This window comes from Penaeus chinensis, chromosome 37, assembly GCF_019202785.1.
Source record: "Penaeus chinensis breed Huanghai No. 1 chromosome 37, ASM1920278v2, whole genome shotgun sequence".
Taxonomy (NCBI): domain Eukaryota; kingdom Metazoa; phylum Arthropoda; class Malacostraca; order Decapoda; family Penaeidae; genus Penaeus; species Penaeus chinensis.
Window position 1 is genome coordinate 9,019,607 of NC_061855.1, and position 12,500 is coordinate 9,032,106.

At 31.6% G+C, this 12,500-nt stretch overlaps 1 protein-coding gene across 2 annotated transcripts in view; it reads right to left on the bottom strand.

Annotated features, from left to right (window-relative positions):
- LOC125045647 overlaps positions 1 to 10,698 on the bottom strand; it is a 34,738-nt gene extending 24,040 nt beyond the window's left edge. For both annotated transcript variants that reach the window (XM_047643054.1, XM_047643055.1), the window contains exon 1: positions 10,536 to 10,698. The gene's annotated coding sequence lies outside the window, so the exon portion shown is untranslated. The remainder of the gene's footprint in view (positions 1 to 10,535) is intronic.
- Between the last annotated feature and the right edge of the window lie 1,802 nt (positions 10,699 to 12,500).

Genomic DNA, 12,500 nt, shown 5'->3' on the forward strand with positions numbered 1-12,500 from the left:
CCTCAAGTTTTCCCGGAAAGCAGCGCTTGATTGGGCGAGACCAAGAGCCTAGTTTATGATATATGTTCTATTTGTGCCAAAGCAAGGGATTGTACATGTATGAAATCTTCGGACCAGTTGCTCTGTCGCCTAGCTAAAGATCCCTTTCGCTCATTAGCATGTGGTTTAAACTCTCGCAGAAGATTTCTCCTTCCAAATGTTTCTGGAATGACTGAATACATAAAATTGACAGAGCAGTAAAATTCTGAATAACAACGGGAAGACGATTCACCGTAAAACGTTTGCTTTCATCTTTCAGTCTTTCTGCCAATGCATATATATATATATATATATATATATATATATATATATATATATATATCCACACACACATATATTTATACATAGATATACATATATATATACATACATATATATACAAATATACATATACATATATGCATACACACACACACACACACACACACACACACACACACACACACACACATATAAATATATATATATATATATATATATATATATATATGCATTTATATATGTATATATGTATATATATATGTATATATATATGTATATAGATAGATAGATATGTATGTATATATAGATATGTGTGTGTGTATATATAAACATACATACATATATTTATATCTATAGATATATATATATATATATATATATATATGTATACATACTTACATATATATATATATATATATATATATATATATATATATATACTTGTATTTGTATATGAATATATACATATATATATATATTCATATATATATATATATATATATATATATATATATATATACGTATATATATATGCATATATATATATATATATATATATATATATATTGTACATATATGTGTGTATATATGTGTGTATATATATATATATATATATATATATATATATAGAGAGAGAGAGAGAGAGAGAGAGAGAGAGAGAGAGAAAGAAAGAGAGAGAGAGAGATGTGTATATATAGATATGTGTGTGAGTATATATAAACATACATACATATATTTATATCTATAAATATATATATATATATATATACATACTTACATATATATATATATATACTTGTATTTGTATATGAATATATACATATATATACATATTCATATATATATATATATATATATATATATATATATATATACTGATATATATATGCATATATAAATATATATATATATATATACATATATGTGAGTATATATGTGTGTGTATATATATATATATATATATATATATATATAGAGAGAGAGAGAGAGAGAGAGAGAGAGAGAGAGAGAGAGAGAGAGAGAGAAAGAAAGAGAGAGAGAGAGAGAGAGAGAGAGAGAGAGAGAGAGAGATGGAAATATAGATATCCATATCTATATCTATATCAACATCTATGTCTATCTCTCTCTCTATCTCTATATCTCTATCAATCTATATGATTTACAGGCAGATGTCTATCTATATGCTGTTTGTAAATACAATAATTTTCACTGCCACCACGGCCAACAAATCCCACAGCAATATCACTTGGATTACGTCATTCAAAAAATGCAATCTTCACCTTCCATAAATTTATTCTAAACCAGAAAAAAAAATAGTAATTAGCTACCTAGACCTACCACCTGTATAGGCAGGTAAAGACCTACTCTGAATGGCGTGACTGCCCGTGACAATTAGGTGAGAGGACAGCAAAGGAAGTTGTTAGTCCTATGGTATACCTTTGTGATGAATATTGTATTCCTGGCCATGAAAACGCCTACATAAAAGGTCTATTTGTATGGTTTTGGCTTAGCATTGTGAACTGTAACTGCGTGACTCTTCCATGAACTAATTACCAAACGAATTATAACGCTGACAGTGATAATGCTAAAATGATAATGATAACAATAATGATGATAATGATGATACGATAACTACGAATTATGATAAGAGTTTTACTAATGTTGCTACTACAACTAATAATAACAACTTTAATAATGGTAATAGAAATAATTATGATGATAATAATAAAGATGATAACGATAATAGTGATGATGAGGAGTAGGATGATAATTATTATGATAATGATACCAATAATGAAAATAACAAAATAGATAATAATAATAATAACATTACCAACGACAATAGCAAATACAAAAATGATAGTACTAACAGAAATAAAAACTGTTAATACTCTGATAACATCAGTAATAATAATGAAAATGATCACAAAGCCAAGAACAGTCCTGTGTCATATGACTCGTTACGTGACCCAACAGCAGATATTATGTGTGGCAAGAGCAGGCACCAGCTTAGACCGTGCAAATTGCTTATCGAGAACATGCAACCTCTCGTTTTTATTTGGAACTTATTATTTTTTTCTGGATGAAGTGGCATTGCTTTGGAAATAGCTATTGGAATGGGATTACAGAGAGAGAAAGAAAAATAGATGTGATTTTTTCTCCATGTAAATAGCAGTTCTGGAAACCCTTGTCTTTCTTTCGGTGCCTATGATTATCTTTTCATTGGTTATTATGGTCAATATTGCTGTTGTTGTAGTTGTTGGTATTATCATCATGATCATTATTCTATCATTGTTATTATCAATAAAATGATAATTATTATTATCATCATTACTATTATTTCTATCATTATTGCTATTATTATCATTATTATCATCGTTGTTATTATCATAATCATTATTACTATTATTCTTATTCTTATTGTTATTATTATTATTATTATGACTGTTATCATTATTATCATTATTATTATTATTATTATTATTATTATTATTATTATTATTATTATTATTATTATCACTATTATTATAATTATTATTATTATTATTATTATTATTATTATTATTATCATAATCATCATCATTATCTTTATTATCAATATCGTTGTTATTTTAATCATCATCATTATTGGTACTATTATCTTCCTAATCATTTATATTATCATCAGTATTATCATCATTATCATTTAAATTATCATCATCATTATCATCAGTATTACTATTGTCATATTTTCTCTAATATAGCGATCCATTTTTTTTCTAATATTAAACCCTCATTAATTCTCAATGTTCTTTTCCCTCAAGTGCGGAAAGATTTAAGTTGCCGCTTGTTTAAAATCGCGCTCACATTTTACCTGATAATCCCTCTGTTGATGGCTTGTGTTCAAGGAAAGATGCCTTAACTCAGCGCCTCGTGTAAATTGAGGACCTTGTTGACTGTGTGGTAAAAGGACTTAATGTATTTATTTATTATCGAGAGAGGTTTGTAACTGACTTTCCTTTTTTTTTCTCTCTTTTTCGCTTTCTTTTCGTTTCTTCTTCTTCTTCATCTCTTTTTTTCTTTTTTTTCTTCTCTTCTCTTTTCTCTCTCTCTCCTTCTCTCTCTCTCTCTCTCTCTCTCTCTCTCTCTCTCTCTCTCTCTCTCTCTCTCTCTCTCTCTCTCTCTCTCTCTCTCTCTCTCTCTCTCTCTCTTTCTGTCTCCCTCTCTCTCTCACTTCCTTGCGTTCTCTATCTTTATCTTTCTTCGTTACCTCCCCCCTCTTCTCTCTATCTCTTTTCTCTTCTCTTTTTCTCTTCTCTTTCTCTCTATCTTCTCTCTCTCTCTCTCTCTCTCTCTCTCTCTCTCTCTCTCTCTCTCTCTCTCTCTCTCTCTCTCTCTCTCTCTCTCTCTCTCTCTCTCTCTCTCTCTCTCTCTCTCTCTCTTCTCTCTTCATTCTCTCTCTCTCTCTCTTTTCTCTTCTCTTTTTCTCTTATCTTTCTCTCTCTTCTCTCTCTCTCTCTCTCTCTCTCTCTCTCTCTCTCTCTCTCTCTCTCTCTCTCTCTCTCTCTCTCTCTCTCTCTCTCTCTCTCTCTCTCTCTCTCTCTCTCTCTCTCTCTCTCTCTCTCTCTCTCTTCTCTCTCTCTCTCTCTCTCTCTCTCTCTCTCTCTCTCTCTCTCTCTCTCTCTCTCTCTCTCTCTCTCTCTCTCTCTCTCTCTCTCTCTCTCTCTCTCTCTCTCTCTCTCTCTCTCTCTCTCTCTCTCTCTCTCTCTCTCTCTCTCTCTCTCTCTCTCTTTTATTTTCTCTCTCACTCTCTATGGTCTCTTTTTTTCGCTCTCTTTCTCTTGTTTCCTCTCCTACCCCACAGGATGGTTTTTCTTTCGTAAATGCAAAGATGAGGTATTTTCACGCAAGAACAATTCATGTAAGCAAAAAAGACCGGTGATTTTAGCTTCTTGCTTCGTCCCGTCACCTATGCATACAGGTATTGACACAAAATAAATAAATAAATAAACTAATGCACGTAGGAATATGGCCTTTACCACGTGAATAATAAGGATAGCTATGATAAGAAAGATTTGAATTTTACGAATGATGATACTGGAAAGAATTATAATCAATGTAATTTCAGTAACTACATCTGAGGTGTAAATCGAGTAGCTGCTAACGTTAATAATAGGAATGTTACGAGTGACAAATAGACACACATAAATATATCAAGAATGATGTACAGTACAAATCATAAGGTAATGACGCGTGACCAATAACATTATATCGTGTCATATAATAATGAACCCTTAACAACAACTAGTAACTATTACTACCACTAGCCCGGCACTGCGGAAAAAGTAACAATACTCGAAACTAATGAAGAAAACACGATAGGAAATCTATGGCAAAGTGGCTGATTGAAGTATAAAAAGTATCGGTAACACGTTGAATTCAAAATCGTATATTTTGCATATATCCACTTATCTATCAATAGATGTGATATATCTCAAGAGTCACAAATAACACGCACACGTCTGCTGCTTAGTAACACTCACGCACATATACGGACTCACGTACACAGGCACGTATACAAACTCGCGCATAAAAATATGTATCAAAGTTAAGCTAAATAAACTTGAAAAACAATCACACCAGATACATTTATTATCGAAATAAAATTCAGTCAAAGATACATGTTATATTTTTCTCTCGTTTTCTACATTTCCAGGTGTTTCTTGCGGAACACCTGAATGCAATTAGTTGAAAAGCAAATACGTAATCATGTGGTTCAGCTCAAGAGCATGGACGAAGGCAACACCTGCCGGTACAAACATAAATTTGTCCTCTCTCTCTCTCTCTCTTTCTCTCTCTCTCTCTCTCTCTCTCTCTCTCTCTCTCTCTCTCTCTCTCTCTCTCTCTCTCTCTCTCTCTCTCTCTCTCTCTCTCTTTCTCTCTCTCTCTCTGTGGATATATTAACTGCAACATGACTACTGATTTATGCCTTCTCTCTCACGTGACACTAGTAAAAAGCTAAGGCTTCGAACCAAGTCGCTCAGGTCTGGCATGAACAGAAATGAGTTATGCAAGCTCCCCATCAGGCGATACGGTCATACGAGGCATAATTACGTAAGGGTTGCGGTTACTGCAGTACTTATCAAAGGTATCTCATTAAGAGACACCTTACCATCTGTGCAGAAGGTACTTTTTCTGGGAAATTTCACAGGGAGGTTCCTTAGAAACGTGGTGTAAATTGTTAATGCTGGAGACCATGAGTATCCCTGGAACCGACTTTTCTTTCTCAGCAATGCTTTAATCGGTAGCTAGACTGACCCAGAATCTGGATATTGTTCGATAACTTCTAAAACAGAAGAATGCAAGGTACCGATAACCATTCTAAAGATAATCTCGGGCATATGAAAAAAAGCAGGTGCCTTGGCCCGCGGCTGCTAAAACTGCACGGTAAATGTCGTAAATGAAGCTTCGAAACTTTTCCATGCAAAGCAGACTCGATTATTTGAGTGTCACACCAGCTGGGAGGACGTTCAGTCGGCGTTAATATTCACGGGAATTATAGACGACCGTGTTGATATGAGCAGTCTTTTTAATCGTCTCCACGTGTATAAACCAAGGACGGAAAAAATATGCTTAAGGAATGTACTGATTTCTTAAGATTTATGTTTTGCAAGTACGTAATGGAATTCAGATGAGTGTGTCGTGGAGAGAGGGGGAGGGGGGGATACATCATAATAACTATTCAGTAACTATTAAACAATAATAAATATTGTTATTATAGTTGTTATTATTATTATATTTTCATTATTATTATTATTATTATTATTATAATTATTATTATTATTATTATTATAATAATTATTATTATTGTTTCTATTATCATTATCTTTATTATTATTATTATTGTTCCTATTATCATTATCTTTATTATCATTATTATTATCATTGTTAATATTATCATTATCATTATTATTATTATTATTATTGTTATTATTATTATTATTATTATCATTGTTGTTGTTGTTGTTATTATTATTATTAACATCATTATTATTATCATTATTATTATTATTATGATTATGATTATTATTATTATTACTCCTAGTAGTAATAGTAGCAGAAGTAGTAGTAGTAGTATCATTATTATCATTATCATTATTATCATTACCGTTATTGCCATCAATGAAATTGTGATCATCACTATTATTATTGTTATTATAATAATAATAATAATTTTATTGTTATTACTGTTGTTATTACTGTTTTTATTATTATCATTATTGTTAGTATTATTAGTATTTTCATAATTATCATCATTAATATTATCATTGCTATATTATTACTATTATAATTATTATCATTACCATTGTTATTATCATTTTTATCGTTATTCCTATTAATGTTATTGTTGTAGTTGTTATGATTATTATTGTTATCATTATTGTTATTGTTATTGTTATTGCTACTCTGATTATCATCATTATTATTATTATTATTATTATTATTATTATTATTATTATTATTATTATTATTATTATCATTATTATTATCATTATCATTATCATCATTATCATTATATTATTGTTGTTATCATTATTATCATTGTTATTATCATTATCATTATTACTATTATTACTATTATTATCATTACTATTATTATTATTATCATTATTATTATTATTATTATTATTATTATTATTATTATTATTATATTATTATTATCATTATTATTATTACTATCATTATCACCATTATTATAATTATCTTTATTATTATCATCTTTTTCATTATATCATTATATTGTTATTGTTATCGTTATTATCATTGTTATTATCATTATAATTATTACAATCATTATTATTATTATTGTTGTTATTGTTATTACTATTATTATTATTATTATCATTATTATTATTATTATCATTATTATTATTATTATTATTTTTATCATTATTATTTTCATTATTATTATCATTATTAGTATCAACATCATAATTATTGTTATTAGCATCATTGTTATTATAACAACAATAAGTAATATTAGTATTATTCTAATTACTGTTATCATCATCGTTATTGTTGTTAATATTGTTATTACTATTATCATTATTATTATTATTATTATTACCATTATCACCATTATTATTGTTAATATCATTATCATCATTGTCATCATTATCATTATTATCATTATTATCATATTAATAATGATAATCATTATTGCTATTATCATCATTATTGTTATTGTTATTTTTATTATCATTATTATCATAATTACTTATCGTTACTGTCGTTATCAGCATCATTATAATAATCATTATTATTATCATAATTATAATTATTATAATTATCAGTATTGTTATTATTATTGTTCTTGCTATTAGTGTTACTGTTATTACTATTATTATTACTATTATTATTATTATTACTATTATTATTATCATTATTATTGTTATTATTCTTATTATTATTATCATTATTATTGTTATTATCATTATTATTATTTTGATTATGATTATTATTATCGTTATCGTTGTTATCATCATTATCATTATCATCATCACCATTACTATCATTAATATCATTATCATCATCATCATCATTATCCTCATTATCATCATTGGTATCATTATTATCATAATTAGTATTATTGTTATTATTATTATCATTATCATTATCATTACATAATATTCATTATTACCACTATCGTTATTTTTACTATTATTATCATTATTATTGCATTTCTATTATTACCATTACCATTATTGTCAATATTATTATTATTATTACTTTTATTATTATTATTATCATTATTATTTCTATTATCATTATCATATCATATTAGTATTGCCTTCATCATCATCATCATAATCATTATTTTTAATATTTCCATTGTTATCATTATCATTATATTTATCATTATTGTTATCATTATTATTGCTGTTATTATTATTATTATTATTATTATTATTATTATTATTATTATTACTATTATTATTATTATTACTATTATTATTATTATTATTATCATTATCATTATGATGATGATGATGATTATTGTGCATCATCATCATCACCATCATTATTAATTTTATTAATGTTGTTGTTATTCTTATCATTTTTATTACTATTATTTTTACTCTTATTCTTATTATTGCTACTATTACTATCATTATCATAATTATTGTTATTATTATTATTACTCTTCTTCTACTACTATTATTATTATTATTATTATTATTATTATTATCATTATTGTTGTTGTTGTTACTATTATCATCATTATCATTATTATTATCATTATTGTTGTTGTTGTTACTATTATCATCATTATCATTATTATTATCATTATAATGGTTATTATTATTACTACTACTACTACTGCTGCTATTATTATTATTATTTTTATCATCAGTTGTACTAGTAATTGTAGTATGATCATTATTATTATCATAATTAATATCATTATTGTTATTGTTATTAATATCAATAATTTTACACTTATTACTACTATTTATATCATGGTTATTATTGTTATTATTATTATTATTATTATTATTATTATTATTATTATTACCACAAGTATTATCATCATTACTATTATGTTTATTATCATAATTACTATTATTATTATAACGATTACTATTATTTCTATTATTATCATTTCCATCATCATCATCATCATCATCAGTGATCAGTCATCATCATCATCATCATTATTGTTTTATTACCATTACCATTATTATTATTATCGTTATCATTGTTATTATCATTATTATTATTGGTAGCAGAGTAGTAGTAGTAGTTTAATATCATCAGTATCATCATCTTTATCATCATTGTTATCATTATCATTATCATTGTTAGCAGTATTATTATCATCATTGTTATTATCATTATCATGATTACCAATGTACTTATTATCATCATCGTTATCCGTGTTATTATTGTTGTTGTTGTTGTTGTTATTATTATTATTATTATTATCATCATCATTACTATTATCATCATTATTATTACTATTATTATTATTGTTATTATCATTATTATTATTATTGCTATTACTATCATCACCATCATTATTGACTCGAACAATTTTATGTTAATGATTATCATCATTATTGTTGATTTTATTGTTGTTATCGTGGCAGGGTCATAGAATATGTGCATTTTTAACGTTAATATCATTATTATAGTAATAATGATAATAATAGTGATAATAATGATGTTATTATTACTATCATAAACTTCGTAATTATTATCATCGTCTTGATCATGATTACTTTTCACCTGCATTTCTGTTAAATTGTCTGGTTTAAGTACTTTCCTTGGGTATTAATTTTAGTGAATGTTATAAATGAGAAAGAAAGAGAGAGAGAGAGAGAGAGAGAGAGAGAGAGAGAGAGAGAGAGAGAGAGAGAGAGAGAGAGAGAGGCAGAGAGAGAGAGAGAGAGAGAGAGAGAGAGAGAGAGAGAGAGAGAGAGAGAGAGAGAGAGAGAGAGAGAGAGAGAGAGAGAGAGAGAGAGAGAGAGCAGAGAGAGAGGGGCAGAGAGAGAGAGAGAGAGAGAGAGAGAGAGAGAGAGAGAGAGAGAGAGAGAGAGAGAGAGAGAGAGATAGAGAGAGAGAGAGAGAGAGAGAGAGAGAGGCAGAGAGAGAGGGGCAGAGAGAGAGAGAGAGAGAGAGAGAGAGAGAGGAGAGAGAGAGAGAGAGAGAGAGAGAGAGAGAGAGAGAGGGTGGGAGTAAGAGAGAGAGAGAGAGAGAGAGAGAGAGAGAGAGAGATAGAGAGAGAGAGAGAGAGAGAGAGGCAGAGAGAGAGGGGCAGAGAGAGAGAGAGAGAGAGAGAGAGAGAGAGAGAGAGAGAGAGAGAGAGAGAGAGAGAGAGAGAGAGAGAGGGGGGGGGGGGGAGAGAGAGAGAGAGAGAGAGAGAGAGAGAGAGAGAGAGAGAGAGAGAGAGAGAGAGAGAGACAGGCAGACAGAGAGGGGCAGAGAGAGAGAGAGACAGAGAGAGAGAGACAGACAGGCAGACAGACAGAGAGAGAGAGAGACAGAGAGAGACAGACAGACAGAGAGAGAGAGAGAGAAAGAGAGAGAGAGAGAGAGAGGGGGGGGGGGGACAAACATAAACAGAGAGAACCAGACAGATAAGCAAAGAAAGGAGGGATATGCTGATTACAAGACAAAAATACACAAGCAATGACAAAAGAGAAAGACTTATCAGCGACTCCCCGACCTTTTCTCGCGCTACCTCAACCTACCTGCACGGGGTTTGCGAGTCCAGTCAGGTAAGCCCGGCCAAATAAAGGTAATCACAGCAATTGCTATCGAGTCACGAATGCCCCGAAGCCGTGAGGAGCCGAGGCACGACACCAGCTCCCTGCCCTTTACGTCGCAGCACTGGGAGCTCGGGGCCACCGCGGCCTCGCTACCGATACCAGCGCCTGCGGAGAGCGCACGGCGGCGGGTCCCTCGAGAACCGCGCGTTGGGTCGGCATTCCCATTCCAAGTCTGTCGGAATTCCAGCCGACGGGCGCCACGGGGATAGCATGTTCCTCGAGCGTCGCTTGGCATCGAGCCCGCCTGTTGATAGCGGCGGCTGATCGGACTGGGATGGCCGGAGGAGTGGGCGGCCGGAGGAGTGGGCGGCCCGACGGAGACACGCGGCTGGATGACCCTCCCTCGGCCTCTCCTTTTCGCTCTTCATTTCCTCCTAATAGTATCATCCTTCTTATTCCTCGACTCGTCATTCCTATCTCTCTTCCTCCTTTTCTTTTCTGTTTCTAGTAATATTTCTTCATCTCATTCCACTTCCTTTCCTTCTCATTCCCGTATTTCTTCGCCCTTTTCTTAATTTCCTATCATCTCTTCTTCGTCTTCCCATCCTTCAACCACGCGTTGTTTCTCTTCTCTCTCTTTTTCGTCGTTATTTTCCTCTTATCTTTTTTCTCTCTCTCTCTTTCTTTCTTCTGACATTCGTTTCATTAAGTGAACCTGAAATTCAAACAAGAGAATGCGATGACAAAACCACATGAGGAGGTTTGAAAAAAAGTGAGGTAATGGTCTTGAGTTCTTTTATTTACGATAAAAGAAGAGAGGAGAGAGAGGGGGGAGGGAGGGGGAGAGAGAGAGCGAGAGAGAGAGAGACAAAGATAGATAGAAAGATAGAGAGAGAGAGAGAGAGAGAGAGAGAGAGAGAGAGAGAGAGAGAGAGAGAGAGAGAGAGAGAGAGAGAGAGAGAGAGAGAGAGAGAGAGAGAGAGAGGGGGGGGGGGGGAGGGGGGGGGGAAGGGGGTACGTACAGAAGAAATTCCTGGAAATCCAGGCCTACGATCTGGGAAGACAGATCGCCCTGTCGGGAAACAAGGAGCATTTTTGGCAGCCGCCCTCGCCTCACCAGGGCTGCCATCTGTCCAGTACCACCGACACAAGGCTGCTTTACAAGCGATGTCAAATCGTCGTCCACAAACATGCTAATAGATGGCGTCATTGGAATTGCCAGGAGGAGTGAAGAGAGGCTGTGTACCATGCCATGGTATGTTTTATAATACTTGCATTGCTCCTTCATCATGTCACTCCTTGGCGGCCTTTAAACTCTCACACTTGCAATAGACTTCCTTTAGTGGTCTTTAAACACGCCCATCTTGAAGAGCTTGTTTCCCTCTGCCATGCGGAGGGAAACAATGTACTGTGGCTTCCCTTTTTCCTTCTTGGACTATCTCCGTCAACTCTTCCTTTTTCTGCCTTTTCAATTTCATTTTCCTGAAATTCTTCCTTTCCTTCTACTTTAATTGATAGTAATAATGACAATAACGGCGATGGTAAACAAATGTTAATAACAATATCTCTAGCTGTAATATAAGTGATGATAACAATACTAGTAAAGGTAACAATTATGATAGTAATGATAGTAATAACACAACACAAATACTGCAACTCACATATGTTTCGGCTAAATGCTTAGTGATCGGTGACGCAGAATAATGTTACATATGGTTTTCGTGTTAACATTGAAAGAATGGCCAGAGACACTAAGCACAGCCTTTGAAGAAATGAAAGGTTTATAATTTACCATTCCCTTTTTCTCGTAACCAAAACATTTATTTTCTTTTTTGTCTTGTAATACTTACAATAAAGCCGACTGAATAGGTGGCCCATCCTATTAAAAGTAGTGCCGTATTAAGTCATTATAATTTTGTTTGATAACATTACTGTAGATTTATCTCA